At 45.8% G+C, this 18,186-nt stretch overlaps 1 long non-coding RNA gene across 1 annotated transcript; it reads left to right on the top strand.

Annotated features, from left to right (window-relative positions):
• Positions 1-6,115: 6,115 nt before the first annotated feature.
• Positions 6,116-8,745, top strand: LOC118005052. The gene is made up of 2 exons (XR_004677764.1): positions 6,116-7,292; positions 8,292-8,745. It is a non-coding gene; the product is annotated as an uncharacterized LOC118005052 (long non-coding RNA).
• The last annotated feature ends 9,441 nt before the right edge of the window (positions 8,746-18,186 follow it).

Raw genomic sequence — 18,186 nt, 5'->3', positions numbered from 1 at the left:
CCAAAGAAGACATAAAGATGGCCAGTAAGTCCATGTAAAGATGCTCAACATCACTAATCATGGGGGAAGTGCAAATCAAAACTACAGTGAGACACACCTCACACTCATTAGGATGGATATTATTTTTTTAAAAAACCCAGCTGGGGCGCCTGGGTGGCTCAGTTGGTTAAGCGACTGCCTTCGGCTCAGGTCATGATCCTGGAGTCCCTGGATCGAGTCCCGCATCGGGCTCCCTGCTCAGCAGGGAGTCTGCTTCTCCCTCTGACCCTCCCCACTCTCATGTGCTCTCTCTCATTCTCTCTCTCTCAAATAAATAAATAAAATCTTTAAAAAAAAAAAAAACCAGCAAATAACAAATGTTGGTGAGAATGTGGGGAAATCAGAACCCTCATGCATTGTTGGTGGGAATGTAGAATGGTGTAGCCACTGTAGAAAACAGTATGGTGGGCCCTCAAAAAATTAAAAATAGAACTACCATATGATCCAGCAATCCCACTTCTGGGTATATACCCCAAATAATTGAAAACAGGTCTCAATGAGATGTTTATACACCCATGTTCATAGCAGTGTTCATAGCAGCATTGTTCATGAGAGCTAAAATATGGAAGCAACCCAAGTGGCCATTGACGAATGTATAGATAAACAGAATGTGGTATATACACGCAATGGAACATTATTCAGCCTTTAAAAGGAAAGAAATTCTGGCACATGCTACAGCATGGATAAACCTTGAGAACACTATGCTGAGTGAAATAAGCCAGTCACAGAAAGAAAAATACCATATGATTCCACGTACATGAGGTACCTCAGGGAATCAAATTCCATAGGACTTAGAAAATTTAACACAAGGGTGCCTGGGTGGCTCAGTTGGTTAAGCGGCTGCCTTCGGCTCAGGTCATGATCCGGGGGTCCCAGGATCGAGTCCCACATCGGGCTCCCCCTGCTCTGTGGGGAGCCTGCTTCTCCCTCTCCCTCTGCCTGCCACTCCCCCTGCTTGTGCTCTTTCTCTCAAATAAATAAATAAATAAATAAATAAATAAATAAATAAATAAATAAAATCTTTAAAAAAAAGAAACACAAGAATTAGTAAGCTACTGACACCCACGACAGCATAGGTGGATCTCAAAAATGTTAAGCTAAATTGAAGAAGCCAGACATGAAAGATACCAGACATGAAATCATACTTACAGGATGATTCCACTTAGAAAAACTTAGAAAACAGGCAAAACTAAACTATAGGTAAAATAATTCAGAACAGTTTACATCTGGGTGGGGGTGTAAGTGGTATTGCCTACAAACAGCACAAAGAGACAGAAATTTGCTGTGTCTTGTTTTGGGTGGTGGTTACCAGGGAATACAGAATTGTGAAAACTCATCAAACCCCATTAAGAAACAACAAAATCACAAAGAATGAGTTTGTTCTCTACGGACTGACAGGGAAGGTGTAAGTAAAACAAATTTAATTGTATAATATGGTTCCTATCTAGGTACATATTCTATATATATGTTATAAAGGCATTATTTTTTAAAGGAGAGGATTAGAGAAATAAACACTATAAAATTTAGCAATCATCTTTGACGAGGATAGTGGAATTGGCGTGACAGTAAACTCCCTCACTGTGGCTGAATCCCCTGTGTCTGGCCCATCTTCCAGGTACCCAGTTATCAGCCTTCTGGGAGAGCAGGACCCACACAGGCCAAAAAACCCATGAAGCCTCAAGGACCAACCAGGGCACCCATCTCAGGCTCAAGTGGCCTCAAGTAGTCTCCTGTCCTCCTCTTCCCCTGAGGGCCTCAAGGTCACAGTCAGGACATCTACTCTGATACTTGCCAACTCTCAACTCTCTCCAGCTCAGCTGAGCTTCTGAGAGATAGCTTTATTCATGGTTGGACATCCCTAATCATAGCTGAGCGTCGACCCCATGGCAGGACCTCTTTCCATGACTGGACAGCCTCATTATGGCTAAATGTTCCCACCCATGGCTGGACATTCTTCCAATGTGTAGACATCCCCCCTCATGGCTGGGCATTCCCCGTGGCTGGATCTGCCCTTGCATGTACCAATAAAGGGCTCCTGCACATTTGGCAATTTCGTGGGTTTGAGAAGGGACCACTCCCCCTTCTTTTTCCTTCTCCTTCCTCGGGCAAGTTCTGCTTTTTCTAGCACCTGCCCCCAACCTCGAATTACCTTGACTCCTTCTTAGTATGTGGCCAAGATTTTTATGTCTTTGCATAAAACAAACAAGGCCCAGTGTTGCTCTATTAGGTAATGGAATTTGGCTTATCCCTATTTGCCACCTTTCCTCTCAAAAAACTGGTGCTCCATCATTTAGGTTTTCAGGCAGACTTAGATTGGCAGCTTTGGGTTATGTCTCAGATCAGCTTCCTCTCTCTGGCCTCTGTCTCTCTGTGTGTCTCTGTCTCTCTGACACACACATGTGCACACACACAGTTGGAGATAATGGCATGGATGTTCCTATGTCATAACTGATCATTGTAACAGTCCCATCAATGATTATTACCACCATGTCGGCCTGGATAAAATTCCCATTGCTGCGCTGTCTCCACCTGTCCTTTCCTTCCCGGGGCAGTGCCTGCCTGGCTACCCCCTCCCCCGCCTTTAGCTCCCCCTCTTCTCTCCTCCATTGTGCTCAGATAACACTCTATTCTTTTGCCTCTCTCTTCTCTTAAACTCCTGTCTGAATTAGGACTCTTTCAGTTGCAAATGATAGAAAACCGACTTAGCTTAAGCAAAAAAGAGACTTCACTGCCCTACTTAAATTTAGGGGGTGTATGAGTTTACGTGGCTGCTGGGACACATTACCACAAACATGGGAGCTTAAAACAATAGAAATGTGTTCTCTTGACATTCTGTAGGCTGGAGCCTGAAATCGAGGCATCAGGAGAGCCAGACTCCCCCAAGAAGCTCTACAGAATTCCTTCCTCGCCTCTTCCAGCTTCCGCTGTGATCTCTGCCTGCATCTTTACATCGTCTTTCCTTCTGTGTCTCTCTCAAAACTCCCACAGCCTCTCTCTGATGAGGCATGCGTGTGATCGCATGTAGGTCTTACCCAGATAATCCGGGATAAGCCCCTCCTCGCAAGACCCTTCACTTAATCCCATCTTTTACTGTAGGAGGTAACCTTCCCAGGTTCCAGGGATTTGACATGGTTATCTCTTGGAGGCCCGTTTTTCAAGGGGCAAATATGGATGTAGCTGCACCTAGATTCAGGTCCCCAGACAATGTTACCAGGTCCCTCCTTGATTCCTGTTACAACTGTACGGTCCGCAAAGCCAGATGGAGCTTGAAATAAAGAAGGCCATGACGTAGGATACCCTAGCCTACCCAACCTGATGACCACTTATGGAAATCTATTACATAGAAGGGGGTGGGGGGCTGGGTCTAGTCCACCCAAGGCAGAGCTGGAAAATTTCCTCTCTAAAATAGACCCTAGGTTTCAGGCTCACTGGGATGCAAATAGGGACAGGGAACATGGTCTAATGCTTGTCCCCAGGGAGTATAGGACTTGGCCTTTATTATTCTGCATCCCCGGCCCAGGCATCTCCTCCACTCAGGGTAGGACAACAGAGAGTCTGTCTGTAGCCAGAGCCAGCTGGGAAGGCCAGGCCAGGAGCTGAGGGGCAACACCCTCCCTCCCCAGGGGCTGCGACACAAAGCATTCCTCCCTTCTGTGGCCACTTCCTGGGAAAACCAGGCGTGGAAGCCATAAAACAGTATCACAATAACTCCAGTCATATTAGAAATCATGATAAATGTGAATTTGCAGCATTCATCTATTAAAAATACAGACTTCCTTGCTGAATCAAGAGACACCTTGATTTATTTTATCGCCCCTGCCGCCCACCTCCCGAGCTGTGCCTTAGGTGTTGCAGGCCCCCGCACTCCTCCTCCTCTCCTGACAGCCAGCTCCCCCCCCCACCCTCCCCTTCTAGGGGGTGAGCCTCTGCAGAGGGAGTGCCAGGCTCACACGGTCAAGAAATGAATATGAGTGACCAGAGACCCTGAAAACAGAAACAAAGGGAGACCAAAGAAGTGTTTGCAAAGCTCCTCCCAGACCAGCTTGTCTTGCTTCTGGAGCATCTCTTGAAGCAGAAGACTCTCAACCCCCGAAAAACTCTGCAAAACCTCGACTCCACATACCACCTCCCCCAGCAGGATGCAGAGGTTCGCCATCGGGGGTATGAACTCATTGTTAAGTACAAATACACAAAAGCGTAGAAAGACGTGGAGAGATTCCTCCAGGAGGATCAGGCCACGGGCATATACCTCTCCAGGAAGCTGACGGTGAGCGAGGAGGCCGAGCAGCCGCAGGTCGCCCGTGGGGGCTCTGAGCTGACCAAGGAGCAGATGCGTAGATCCTCAGCCGAGGTGGTGGTGGCCCAGATGTTATTCTTTTTTTTTTTTTTTAAGATTTTATTTATTTATTTGAGAGAGAGAGAATGAGAGAGAGGACATGAGAGGGGGGAGGGTCAGAGGGAGAAGCAGACTCCCCGCCGAGCAGGGAGCCCGATGCGGGACTCGATCCCGGGACTCCAGGATCATGACCTGAGCCGAAGGCAGTCGCTTAACCAACTGAGCCACCCAGGCGCCCAAGATGTTATTCTGAAGACGAAAGATTACAGTGAGATTCTTTCATGCATCTCCTCTAGCCCTGGTGCGACCAGGATCGCTCTGACCTTGGACATCCAAGGAAGGGCCATCAGTGGGCAGCCGCATCCCTGTCTTGGTGCTTCTCTTTCCAGAGGCTGCTCTCCCTGGAGCTCACTGATTGCTCAGTGCCTTTGTCCCCTGTCCTGACTTTCCACCTCGAGATACTGACTCTGTGTTGGATCTCTTCTGTGAGGCAAAGGTAATTCTTTCACACAAATGCTGAAAGCCGTCTGAGCTACCTGCTGAACATTTTGCATCCGGTCCCCTCAGCATATGGCTGCACTGGAGATTTCTAGAATTCCAGGAAGTCACAGAGATTCTGTGCAATGGACCCGGGAACACCACTTCACATTCTTCTCTGGGTCATTTCAGCAAGATTCTGCAGAATTATTTTGATTGATAGGTCTCTTGTTTAGATGTTTCCAAAAACGTTAATACCCTTGGTGAAAGAGCAAGGTAAGAATTTAAGATGTGTTCATAATAAAACAGTAGATTACTATTTTTGTGGTTCTGTGGGCATCTGAATTTAATACTGTTTATTTTTTTTCTGTTCAGTTAGCCAGCATATTGAATTTAATACTTTTTTTTTTTTTTTAAAGAGAGAGAAATGGTGCTACCCAAAGGGTATTCTCCACAAGCTGGGACCGTCCCTCCGCCACCCACACGGGTCTTGTCGCTTTGCCTGGGAGGGCGCACTCCCACGCTGATGGCGTGCCTCGGAAGCCTGTGGTGCTGTCATCTTTCCCCACGCACACGCACAGAAACCCAAGGATGGCGTGAAAGCACGAGAAGCTGTCGTGGCGGGGACGGTCCCGAGACGGCGCCACAGGCTGAGCTGAACGAGAGTGACCTGGCCCCCAGGCTCCGCATCTGGCTGACTTCAACACGTTCCTTCATTAGCAGCTCTTGGTCTTCAGAATTCTTCCAGGGTGACTGCTATTCTAGAAGGTTTCCCAGGGGGTTTGCTCTTCGCCGTTACATGCGCTCTGTATGTAATCGTATGTGCTCTGTGTACCTAGCGGTACGGGAATCAAATTTTGATTTTTGAGGGGCGCCTGGGTGGCTCAGTTGTTAAGCGTCTGCCTTCGGCTCAGGTCATGATCCCAGGGTCCTGGGATCGAGCCCCGCATCGGGCTCCCTGCCCCGCGGGAAGCCTGCTTCTCCCTCTTCCCTTTCCCCCAGCTTGTGTTCCTACTCTCGCTATCTCTCTCTCTGTCAAATAAATAAAATCTTTTTTTTTTATTTATTTATTCATGAGAGTCAGAGAGAGAGAGAGAGGCAGAGGCAGAGGGAGAAGCAGGCTCCCCGCCGAGCAGGGAGCCCGATGCGGGACTCGATCCCAGGACCCGGGGATCATGACCCGAGCTGAAGGCAGACGCTTAACCATCTGAGCCACCCAGGCACCCCCAAATAAATAAAATCTTTAAAAAAAAAATTTTTGATTTTTGAATTTGAATAAATATAAGAATGCTGAGGGAAAAAAAGACACCTCTATTTTGTTAACAAAACGTGATGAGAAGTTGAAAATAAGGTGCGGATAAAAATACAGCAGGCGTTAAACGTGTCCAGTCCCTGTGTTGTCCACCCGAAACTAATGTAACCGGGTGTGTTAACTGTGCTTCAGTTTGAAAAAAGCACATATAATCTGGAGAGATTTCCACGTCAGATAATAGTGCGCTGAGTCATTAGGATCATCCTTTTGCTGAGAAGAGGTGAATAAAGAACTGAGTAACTGTGGTTCTGATTTTCCTTTCCCGTGTGACTGATGTCGGGGATTTTTTCATGTGCTTCTTAGCCATTCATGGATCTTTAGTGAAGTGCTTGTTTAAGATTTTGCTGAAAACTCATTCTTTCTAATCATTATTTGGTTCCATTGTTCGATTGAAATGAAATGCATCTAAGGGAATGCTTTATTAATGGATGTTTAAATTGTCTCAAATTTATGTTTTTATCGACCAGCAGGAAATGACTGTCTCTGTAAACTTTTGTGTCCATGGGCAGTATTTTCTGTGTGCTGCCTTTTTTGCCAAATTTTGGGCCCTTGTGGTAGGAAAGAGTGGGCAAGGACTTCCATATTTTCACCAAAAAGAACTCAACTGTCTGGAACCATCCTTGTGCCTGAGTCATAGGTGCCCTTATGACATCATATCCCTGTCTCTTCCTGCCAGGCTGCGGCTGGGAGAGTACAGACCTGGGAGCAATGGAACCATTACGCTCCTAACCATGGGAAATTCAAGGGATTACAGACCTGAGGGGCTTTGAACCATCTATAGCCAAGTCATGGGCATTCGGTTTTGTGTAAGAGAGAGTCACCCGGAATTGCAGGCAGGGGAAGATGGATTCCCACAGTTAACTCAGGATGCAAGTTCTACATCTAGGGACTCTGGGCCAGGCAGGAAGTTGAGTATGAGGCAGATGTGGCACAAGGTTGTACAGAGAACACCTACCCATACCTTTCCCCTCTAAACTCTGATTACAGAAGGATGGCCAGTTTTGCGAAATCATAATAGAAGATGTTGATGAAACCACATTGCTGAAAGAGAAAGAAAAACAGAAGAAAAAGAAAAAAGAGCCTCCACCCACACCTCCTCCATCTCCACCCCAACCCTGCCCACCAAAGGTAGGTCACTGAAGGCCCTCAAAGTTGAGGGTGACTCCTATTCTCAAGGACTGATGGGTTGTCTTCTCTGTGCCCCATAGCATGGCTTGATCCTGGAATCTGTCATCTGAACCAGGTTCCATTTGTATGTGACAGGTAGTGCTATGAATGATTCCTCAGGAATAATAAGCATAAACTGAGAATGTCCCAGGCCAACCAGGATGAATGCTTGCCCTATCCAGAGCATTCATTCCAGCTCATCCTTGGTTATCCTCTCCTCCGAATTCCTTCTCGGTCAGAGAAAGGGGGGTGACTGAGGCACAGAGACTTGGTTGGAGGGAGGGGAACCCCTGACGAGTGGGAATCAGACCATGCCAAGCTGGGGCATGGGACAGTGAAGTTGTGTTTGGGGAGGGCATTGCCACGGACAGGGAAAGCCCCGTCTAGAACTGTGTGTGTGCGTGCAGACACATATGTGCTTGTATGCGTGCTAACTGAAGTTTAAGATGTGAGAACACAAGTGAAATTGAGAGCTAGATGAGAAAGGCTCCACACTGTGTGGAGCAAGGAAACTTCTAATACTGTGACTTGACAGAGGGACACAGCTTGAGCTGGAGTCAAGCATGAAAGCAAACAAAGGATGCTGCTTCTCCAGCCGTCTCAGTGCGGCAGTGGGAGGGAAGGACTATGCAGCCCAGGTAGGTGGCCAGACCCAGGTGGAACATGATTCATGACATGCCTGTTCCAGACAGGCCAACCAGGTCCATGTAATGGTGGGATAGCTAGTGCCAGAATGCTCCATTTTACAGATGAGGAGCCTGAGCCTCAGGGGACAACGTGATGTGTCCAGGTGCATTAAGAGAGAGGGGCACAGACAGGAAACATATCTGGTCTACTGGGTCCCTGCCCAGTGCTCCTGAACTTCTGAGAAAGCCTTTCTTGGCATGCCCTGGAGCTGAGGTGGGTGGGGAACGTTCCCTGAGAATCCCTTCTTTATCTTTACAACCTCTCCCCCCAAAGAAAAAGAAGCGCCCTGACCAAGAGCAGAAAGCCATAAAGATCCAGGCGTGGTGGCGGGGCACTCTGGTGCGCAGGACCTTGCTACACGCAGCACTCAGAGCATGTATCATTCAGCACTGGTGGAAGGTGACGCTGGCAAAGCTGCTGGAGAAGAGAAAACGAGCAGTCCTCGAGTCTTTCCTGTGGCAAGAATGGGCAGCGGTCAAGCTGCAGTCCTTGGTCCGCATGTGGCGCATCCGCCAGAGATACTGCCGTTTGCTCCACGCAGCCCGCATCATCCAGGTCTATTGGCGTTGGCATAATTACCGTACCCGTGGCTTTTTCCGTGGCAACTATGACCTCACAGCAACCCATCTGGGTCTTGAACTCGAGATTTTTTTGGGGTCACAGATGTGTCGGATTACAGACAACATCCCCTTCCCAATAAAGAACTAACTGATCAGGTCTGCTCCCACTCTGTGTTACCGTGTCTCTGTCAGACCAGCCCCAGGAGGTCCCTGTGTCAGCAAAGGGTCAGGGAAAATGATGGCAGAGACTGGCACGCTCAGCTCTGAGGAAGTGGCTGAGGTCATTTGGGGTCCCTGGTGGAGAAGGATTCTGAGCATCCAGTGCTGGGTGAGTGGGGCCTGTAATTGATGAGCAATGTCTGCCATGGGTAGGAGAGTTGGGGTTGCAGGGCCGCCCACTCAGCCAACTCCAGAGACACTCCTTTACAGTGTGGTCCATGTACATGGCGCCCCCTGTGGTTGTGCCACATGGAGGTTGCGTCATCTGATGCTCTTCATTCTTCAGTGTCTTCCCATTAAATTTAGAACAATTCCAAAAGCCCTCCTGGGTCTCCATAAGCCTGCATGATCTGGCCCTGGCCGTGTCACCCTCTCTATGTCCCTCCTGGCCACCCTGCTCTTCAGATCTCCCCCCTGACTCACACTCTCATCTCAGAACTTTTCACTTGTTGCCTCCTCTCCTTAGATAGCCTTTCCAGATGGAGCTCCCCTCCACTCACATGTCTCTGCTCCATGCTCCCTCCTCAGGGAGACCTTCTTTGACCATCTTATTGAAATGGCTTCCCCACCTGCTACTGTATGTTCTACTACCTGACTCTGCTTTCCTGTTTTCAAAGTCCCAATTACTACCCAAGCTTATCTTACCTCATTTTCTATTTTCTGTTGCCCCCACTAGCAGGCGAGTTCCAGGAGAGCAAGGACTCTGGGTTCAGTGCTGTTCCCAGAATCTAGGTCAGTAGGTTCTCTCTGCTTCTCCCTCTCTCTCCCTTTCCAATATCTTATTATATATGTGTATATTTTTTAGGTTCTTCATATTAGGCCATTTTGTCGTCCTTAAAAAAATCCCTTTCTGAGTTGGGAGAGACTGCCCCTCCCAGGGCCAGCCAGTTCTTAGAGATAGCAAAGGACTCATCCCAGAACATGCCTTTCATCCACAAACGAACAAGTTCAGGGCCATACCTCCTCTCTCTTTGTCCTGTACACCCCCAGAAGGCCATATTCCTCTGCTTTAATCATCCCAAGCCAGGTACGAGGCATCTGAGGTCCTCCCAACAACTTAGAGACCACAGAAAATACTCAAACCAGCCAATCCTAAACTGTTTACCCTATCCTGCCTTGCCTTTCCCACTCCAACAAAGGCCATGGGAAAAGCTGTTTTCTCAGTCCTGCCTTCTGCCACCTGACCATACCTGATGCTGCCCTGTGACCCTGGGGGACCGGCAGTGACCTCCTCTTTCAGACCTTGGAGTATAATAAATTTTGTGTTCTTGGGCTTCTGTTCTCTTGTGGCCGCACCTGACAGACCATCACATAAAAGAACACAGAACATGAATCTAATTTAAGTAAAATTCACATAACCATTTTTAGATTCACCACATAATAACAAATTCAGTGGCATTTAGTACCTTCACAGTATTAAGCAACCACTATGATCTGTATCAAGTTCTAAAACATTTTCACTGTCCTAAATGAGAACCCTGTGCCCCTGAAGCAATCACTTGCCTGCATCCCATCCTCCAGCCAATGGCAACCACCAATCTGCAGCCTGTCTCCATAGATTTCCCTCCTGGGGACTTTTCATATAAATGAAATCATAAAATATTCTGTGTTGGTTTTACTTAATATGTTTTTGAGGCTCATCCACACTGTAGCATGCATCAGTCCTTCATTACTTTTTTAAAAAGATTTATTATTTTAGAGAGAGTGCAGGGGTGGGGGAGGGGTAGAGGAAGAGAATCTCGAGCAGACACCCCGCTGAGCATGGAACCCAGTGTGGGGCTTGGATCTGAGCCTCTATCAAGTTGGACACTTAACCAACTGAGCCATCCAGGCGCCCCATGTTCTTTGTTACTTTTTAAAAAATATTCTATTTATTTATTTGACAGCACAAGCAGGGGGAACTGCAGGCAGAGGGAGAGGGAGAGGGAGATGCAGGCTCCCCGCCAAGCAAGGACCCTGGCGCAGGGCTTGATCCCAGGAGCCTGGGATCATGACCTGAGCGGAAGGCAGACGCTAAACTGACTGAGCCACCCAGGTGCCCTTCTTTGTTACTTTTTATAGCTGATTGATATGTCATTGTATGGCTATACCAGCTTTTGTTTATCCACTCGTCTTTTGATAGACCTATGGATTGTGTGCACTTTTTGTGCTACTGTGAATGATACCACTATGAGTATTTAGCATCTACACCATTTTACATTCCCACCAACAATGTACAGGGCTCCAATTTTTCTACATCCTTGCTGACACTTGTTATTTTCATTTTTTCAAACTCTAGCCAACTGGTGGGAAGTGGTACTTCACTGCAGTATGATTTGCATTTCCCTCATGATGAATGATATTGGACATCTTCGTGTGCTTTTTGGCCATTTGCACCCCTTTGGAGGAAAGTCTGTTCAAGTTTTGAAATAAACTTTTCATTAAGTTGTGGCTTTCTTTTGTGGTTTCAGTAACTACATAATGAATGAGTACACGATCCTACCAGACTTGGATTTGTGGTTACACCATGGTTCACATCCTACTTTCTAGAAACACCTATCCCACCATCCCTGAATGAATCTCTCAGATAACCATCCTAGATCCCTCATACCCAATAGACGTGTTATTTTCAGGCTCCTTGAATTATTATTTCTCTGTGGCAATGTTTCCGTGTGTGTGTGTACCGGGTGGTGGAGGGAGGATCTATTGTTGTCTCTCCATTTCAGCTACAGATCCTGCCCTATTGGTTTTCATCTCTCTATGTGTCTCTGTTTACCCCTCATAAGTTTGTCTTTCACTATATCTATAATTATCTGTTTATGATCCTCAGTATCTTTCTCCCTCAGTCCAGGCCTTCCTCTCTACCCATTTCATAATGTCATGTCTCCTTGCCTCTATTTTTTCAATTCACTGGATTTTCTGGATCTGTACATTTTTGGTAAAGATCATTAATAGTTAACGTGCCAATCCTCAGATAAAGTTATGCTCTTCTAGGCCCTGCTTACTCCTTATCCCTAAGAGCCTCACAAAGATAAGTGGGAGAAGTCTCATGGAGGGCACGAACATGGTTGCTCCTGGATGATGGAGGCACTTACCTAACCCAGACTCAGCCTAGGATGTGCAAGTGCTTTACAGGAATGTCCGAATATTTTATGCCTGTGGTTCAGGGATGAGCACATGACACAAACCGGGCCACTGGGTCTCCATTCTGGTGCCGTTTTGGAACTCCTAGGATTGCCAACTATAAAGATTATGAAACCAGAGCTGCTACAGGCACTACATGGAAATAGCTGAGAATGGAGCCGACACAGAGGAAAGTAGATCCAACAGGTGCCGGGAAAGAGATGAAGCCCTGAGGATTCCTTTGGGCCTCTGGATCCAGCCACGCCTGAGGCTACCACTACCTATACTATAGGAATTCATTTTGTGAGCCAATAAACCCTCATTTGCATTTAAGTCAGTTTGCTGAGACAGATAGCAAAAGAATAGGAGCTCTCAATAGATTAATAAACACTTAAAGAGATTGAATTTGATGTGAGCTGGTTTTCAGAAAGTGGTTTTCAAAAATTGGTCTTTGAATTAGAAACTTGGCAGATGGTGTCCTAGGGAATTCTTGACAGTAAGTGCGGAATTATCTCTCATTTAATGTGCCCAGAGGACCGGAACATTCTTGTAATGCTGTGTAGTGCAGTAAAAGGGGAAAATGCTGTGGATTAATGGGTAAATGTTCTAATTATCTAGAATCAGAATGGCCTGAATATGAATCTAATCATGGATTGGTGACCTATGAGCCAAATGTGGAGTCTTTTTTTTTTTTTTTAAGATTTTATTTATTTATTTGAGAGAGAGAGCATGAGAGGGGGGAGGGTCAGAGGGAGAAGCAGACTCCCTGCCAAGCAGGGAGCCCGATGCGGGACTCGATCCCGGGACTCCAGGATCATGACCTCAGCCGAAGGCAGTTGCTTAACCGACTGAGCCACCCAGGCGCCCGAATGTGGAGTCTTTAATTAGCCTAGTTCAACAAGTCAGCAGGAAGGAGACATGGGCAACCATCAGCCACTCATGAAACAACTGTATTAGGAATAAATAAAATTGTCACATCCTTCTCTTGCCCTCTACTCAACTTACACAAAGTATATGTGTGGAAGCCTGCACTTCCAGGATAACCTCTGAGCTCTGTCTCCTAAAGAAAGTGGGCAGTCGTCCCATGGACATACTATTGTATGTGTTGGACTTAGGAGAGAAATAGAATAATGCTTTTCAAATGGTAGCACACGTCACAATCACATGGAGGGCTCATTAAAGCAGATTGCTGGGCCCTACCCAGCACTTCTGATTCAGTAGAGGGTCCCAAGAATGGGTATTTCTAATAAGTTCCAGGTGTTGCTGTGGCTCCTATTCTAGGGAACCCCACTTTGAGAACCACTGAGTAGAACATAACTATGTGGTCACTGTGAAGTAACAGAGATTCAGATAAATTGGAGTTTTATTTCTCTTTCCCAAAGAAGTTCAGAAATAGGTGTCTAGGCCCAGATGGAACTTCACAGGGGGAGGAATCCTGGCCCCTTCTAACTTGTTACTCGGCTATATATGGTATCTAGCCCAAGGTCACTTCATGATCCCAAATGGCTTCTGAGGTTTCTGTTCGTTGTTATTGTTTTGTTTTTTAAGGAGACTCCACATTGGTGGAGCCCAACCTAGGGCTCGAACTCTCGACCCTGAAATCAAGACCTGAGCTGAGATCAAGAGTCAGAGCTTAATCAAATGAGCTGCCCAGGTGTCCCAGCTGCTTCAATTTCAATATTCCTATCCACAGTCTAGCCAGCAAGGAGGAAAGAGGAGGAGAAAGGCATGCTCCTTCTCTTTTAGGGCATATCCTTGAAGTTACACATGCCACTGCTGTCCACAGCTCAAAGGATATACAAGGAGACCAAATAAAAGGAGAAATATACCATATAGTTATTGATAGAATGACTTACCATTGTAAAGTTGTCAGTTATCTCCAAGTTTATCTATAAGTTAAATTCAATTCCTATAAAAATATCATCAGGAGTTTTTGGGAATTTGACAAACTGATACAAAAAAAAAAAAATCACATTGACTAAGTGTCCACAGTTAGTCAAGACGATTTTGAAAAAAGAGACTAGAAGGTAGGAGTATGATAAGTCACATTTAAATACACCACAAGACTATAATAATAACAACAATATGTAATTGAGGCACCAACTACTAAGAATCTGAGATGAGGAATAAACATTTAAATAAGAATTTGTTGTATTTTTCCTTCACCCCATTCTCCTCCTTCCTGTGTACAGCTGGAAAATAGCCCTCCTCCACCCTGACAGAAGAGAGGTTTATTTTCTGCATAAGTTGAATGAGAGAGCATCTAGACTCAGGTATTTCAGTCATGGCTAAAGGCAGAGGTGAAGCACCATACCAAAATGGAGGGATTAATTGAAAGTGTGTAGGCTGGACAGTGAGGCCTCCAGCCTTCTGTGCCAGTTCACCTCCCTGAAGCTTGCAGTCAGGTTTCATTCTACTCTCTGACTGGATGTTCTGGGATTCCTCTCTGGGGCATCAGTTAATTATTGCTACACAAATGCTGTCTAGCAAACTGCCACAGCATCAGTGACCTACAACAGTAAGCATGTTGCCCCAGGCTGTGTTTTGGTGGGAGAGCTTGGTTGGGGAAGCTCTGCTCCATGCGTTTCCCATCCTCCTCTTCATACCAGCAGGCTGCCTGGGCACTTCCTTGTTGGCAATGGCAGAAGTACAAGAGGGCAAATATAAATTGACAAAGACTTTTGAAGCCAAGGCCAAACTTGCCTATCATCATTCCACCTTATTCTGCTGGCCAAAGCATGTGCTGCCAAATGGGAAGAAAGTACAAAGTCCCATAGGAAAAAGTACGCATATAGGACCGCTAAAATAATCTACCACAAGCTCCAAAGAATAAAAAAATTGAATGCTGATATTTGGGGTCCCCCATTGAAACAAAACCCAGCTCTGCCTTATTAACCCACACTGAGTGGTACCAGTTAGTAAGTCCTACAGATGCACATGGAGCTTCCCTTTGGCATTCTAGCACCAAGCTCATACACATGAATAGACAACCAAGGATCATCAACATGAGAGACTGAGATAAAAACAGAAATAGAAAAAAGGGGAATTAAAAGAAATAGAGACAATACGAGGAACAGAAGAAAAAGGTTTAAAAACCCAAACTAACAATCATAACTAATATTCCTAATAAGAGATAAAAGATCAATGAAACAAGAATAGTGTGCTCTAAAAGGAGAATAGTCTGAGGCCAGGAAAGAGCTCTTGAAAGTTAAAACTCTTAAAAATGGAGAAAATCTTCCAAAAAGTAAAATAAAAAAACAGAGTTAGAAAATAGCATAGGGGTGCCTGGGTGGCTCAGTTGGTTAAATGTCCCACTCTTGATTTCAGCTCAGGTCATGATCTCAGGGTCGTTGGGTCAAACCCCATATCAGGCTCCATGCTAAGCATAGAGTCTGCTTGTCCCTCTCCCTCTGCTCCTGCCCCACTCACGCTCTCTCTCTCAAAAATAATAAATAAATAAATAAATAAATCTTTTTAAAAAAGAAACTAGTGTAGAAAATATTGGAAAATTAGAGGATCAGTCAATGATTTGACTAGTAAGATTTGTATATGTATTAAATTGAGAAAATTGAAAGGTAGAAATTATTTCGTTTGTTATTTTTTTAAAGACTTTTATTCATTTATTTGACAGAGAGAAAGAGCAAGATAGCACAAGTGGGGGAGCAGCAGGGGGAGAGGGAGAAGCAGGCTCCCCACGAGGAGCCTGATGCAGAGCTCAATTCCAGGACCCTGGGATCACGACCTGAGCTGAAGGCAGACACTTAACTGACTGAGCCAACTAGGCTCCCTGGTAGAAATTATTTTTTTAAAAACCCAGTAAGGTTTTCCAGAGTTGGATCATACAAATTTTATAAACTAACATGCCCCATACAATGAATGCGGGGGGAAACATCTCAGAGAGGCTGAGAACAACATGTCTATTGGGTATGAGGAATCTTGGATGGTTTGTCTCAGAGATGTTAGGACAGTTGTTTCTAGGGAGTAGGATTTGAACCCTGATGAAGCCACAAATCTAAGACCTATATGGAATCACATATTCCTTCATTTCATAATTACTTATTGAAACAACAATAATTTCAGAACATCCTAAAAACTACAGGGATAAAGAGAAGATCCTAAAAGCTTCCAGAGAGGAAAAAATAAGTCACATCACATGGACAAAGGAATCAGAATAACATTAGACCTCTAGAAAAAAAGTAAAACAAATTCCTCAAAATTTTGAAGGAAAACTATTTGCAATCTGGTATTCCGTACTGAGCAAAACTATCAATCATATTTGAGGGTAGAAAAAAGTCATTTTCAGGCTTGCAATCTCTACATATTTATATCCATGCACCTTTCCTTAGGAAACTATCATAGCATATGCTCTATCCAAATGAGGGACTGAATCCAAGAAAGAGGGAGACACAGTGCGCAGGATCATGTTCCTGTCACTTGCTGAAGACCTCAATGTAAGATGTAAACCAGAATTTAATAAGAAAACATGTGATCCTGGATGGGAAAGCAGCAGTTTAAAAAATTTCAAAAGCACAATTATAAAGGGGGACATGGATGGAATGATATCTGTGCAATGAATGACACCATGAAAAAAGTCAGCTGGCAGGTGGTTGTCTGGGAAAAGATATTTGCAACATTTCTATCCAGCAAAGGAAGTCCAGTCCAAGGAAGTCCTACAAGAGGATGATGGGATTCCAGTAGAAAAATAGGCCAAGGACTAGATCAGGCAATTGCACAGAGGTGACAGGAGGCCAAGATGAAATAATCCTGAGAACTGAAAGACACAGAGCTGTTCCAGGACCAGGTGCCATTCCAAGGACTTCACCTGCATGCATTTCCACAACAGAGCCTTAAAGGAGGTGCCGTGTTGCTCTCTCCACTTTGCCCAGGAAGAAACAGACACCACTGAAAGACTTACTCCAGTTCACACAGCCAGAAAGGGTCTGTGTCAAGATTGGAGCCTGAAGACTCACGTTCTGCTCAAGTCCTTACTCAGAAATGCGAATTAAAACAGCAAGGTGACACCACTTCACATCTTTCGGTTCGGCAGAAATTAGGAGGTGATTGACAGAGGTTGGACTGGTGCTGCCACTGTGGAGAGCAGCCTGTCAGCATTTAGTAGCGTGGAGGAGCCACCTGTCCCATGATCCAGCAAGCCACACCAGTGTACATCCCTTGGAGAATGTCTCCCAGGGCTGCACAGAGATGCGCGGGAAGATGCTCCTCCCAGTGCTGTCTGCTGTAGAGAAACGCTGGAGGAACTGAACTCAGCAGTGAAGCAGAAAAGAGGAGAACAGGTTATGCCGGGTCATGAGGACATAGGGAGTTCATTATCTGTTGTCAAACCTTGTGTATATTGAAACATAATAAAAAGCCTTTAGGAAGTTGTGCAGGAAAGGATAAGGAATCAGAGTAGGTTCTGGAGCACCGTGGTCAGTGGAACTCACAGAGTCACGATGATAATAAACACTAAATTGTGACTAGAGACCTAAATTGCAAGTGCCCTAATTGGGAAGATGAGAGGAGAAACAGTGGGGTTGTTTGGGATGGGGCAGAAAGCCAAATCCTGTCTTTTTTGGTGGGGAGTTGATGTCTTGAAATGAAGAGACCACATCAGCATGTTACTGAGGGCTGGAGGGGGGCTATCTAGAATCAGTTAAGAGAAGTGAGCGTGGCCGAGAGATGGCACTGGGGACAGCCAGAGGCAGCTGGTCTTGGAAGCAAGCCTGAATAACTAAGCGACCCTTTAAAATAGGACCATTGCCACCACCAGAGGAGACTACATTGGGGGACACTCTCTGACATAATAGCTCATGTTTAGAAAATTCCCCCAGCCCACTAAGTTTCAGATACAAAATGGAAGGGCTTGTTTTGTTTTAAGAAACATATATTGGCTTGCTAGGGACCAAACAGCTGCAGAAGGACAGGGGGTTACGGCAGCTGGAAGGTGTAGAAATTGACTGGGCTACCCCCATCCTGACCCTTCCTTGGCCTCTTCTGCTCACCCTCCGTACTCACAGTGATCCTCATTAAAAGGACTTTCCCACACACTGAGGAAGGGCACAGTGGCAGAGAAGGCAGGATACAGGGAGAAGCCTGAGCCCCTACGCCTTCCTCTGCACTGTATAAGCTGTGCTCTCCTCAGTGGTTGATGACAGGAGGGTCCTGTGGGTTGGCGGAGTAGAAGTCACCTTTGGGATAGGACAGACTCACAGGGGCTGTGGTTTCACCAAGGACATCAGTCCATCCCTGGCAGGAGGGAAATGGGCAGATGTTTCCTCTTTATCCAA

Source organism: Mirounga leonina, unplaced genomic scaffold, assembly GCF_011800145.1.
Source record: "Mirounga leonina isolate KUSES-001 unplaced genomic scaffold, KU_Mleo_1.0 Mir_94, whole genome shotgun sequence".
Taxonomy (NCBI): domain Eukaryota; kingdom Metazoa; phylum Chordata; class Mammalia; order Carnivora; family Phocidae; genus Mirounga; species Mirounga leonina.
Note: the sequence above shows the minus strand (reverse complement) of the source record. Positions and strands in the feature narration are given on the sequence as shown.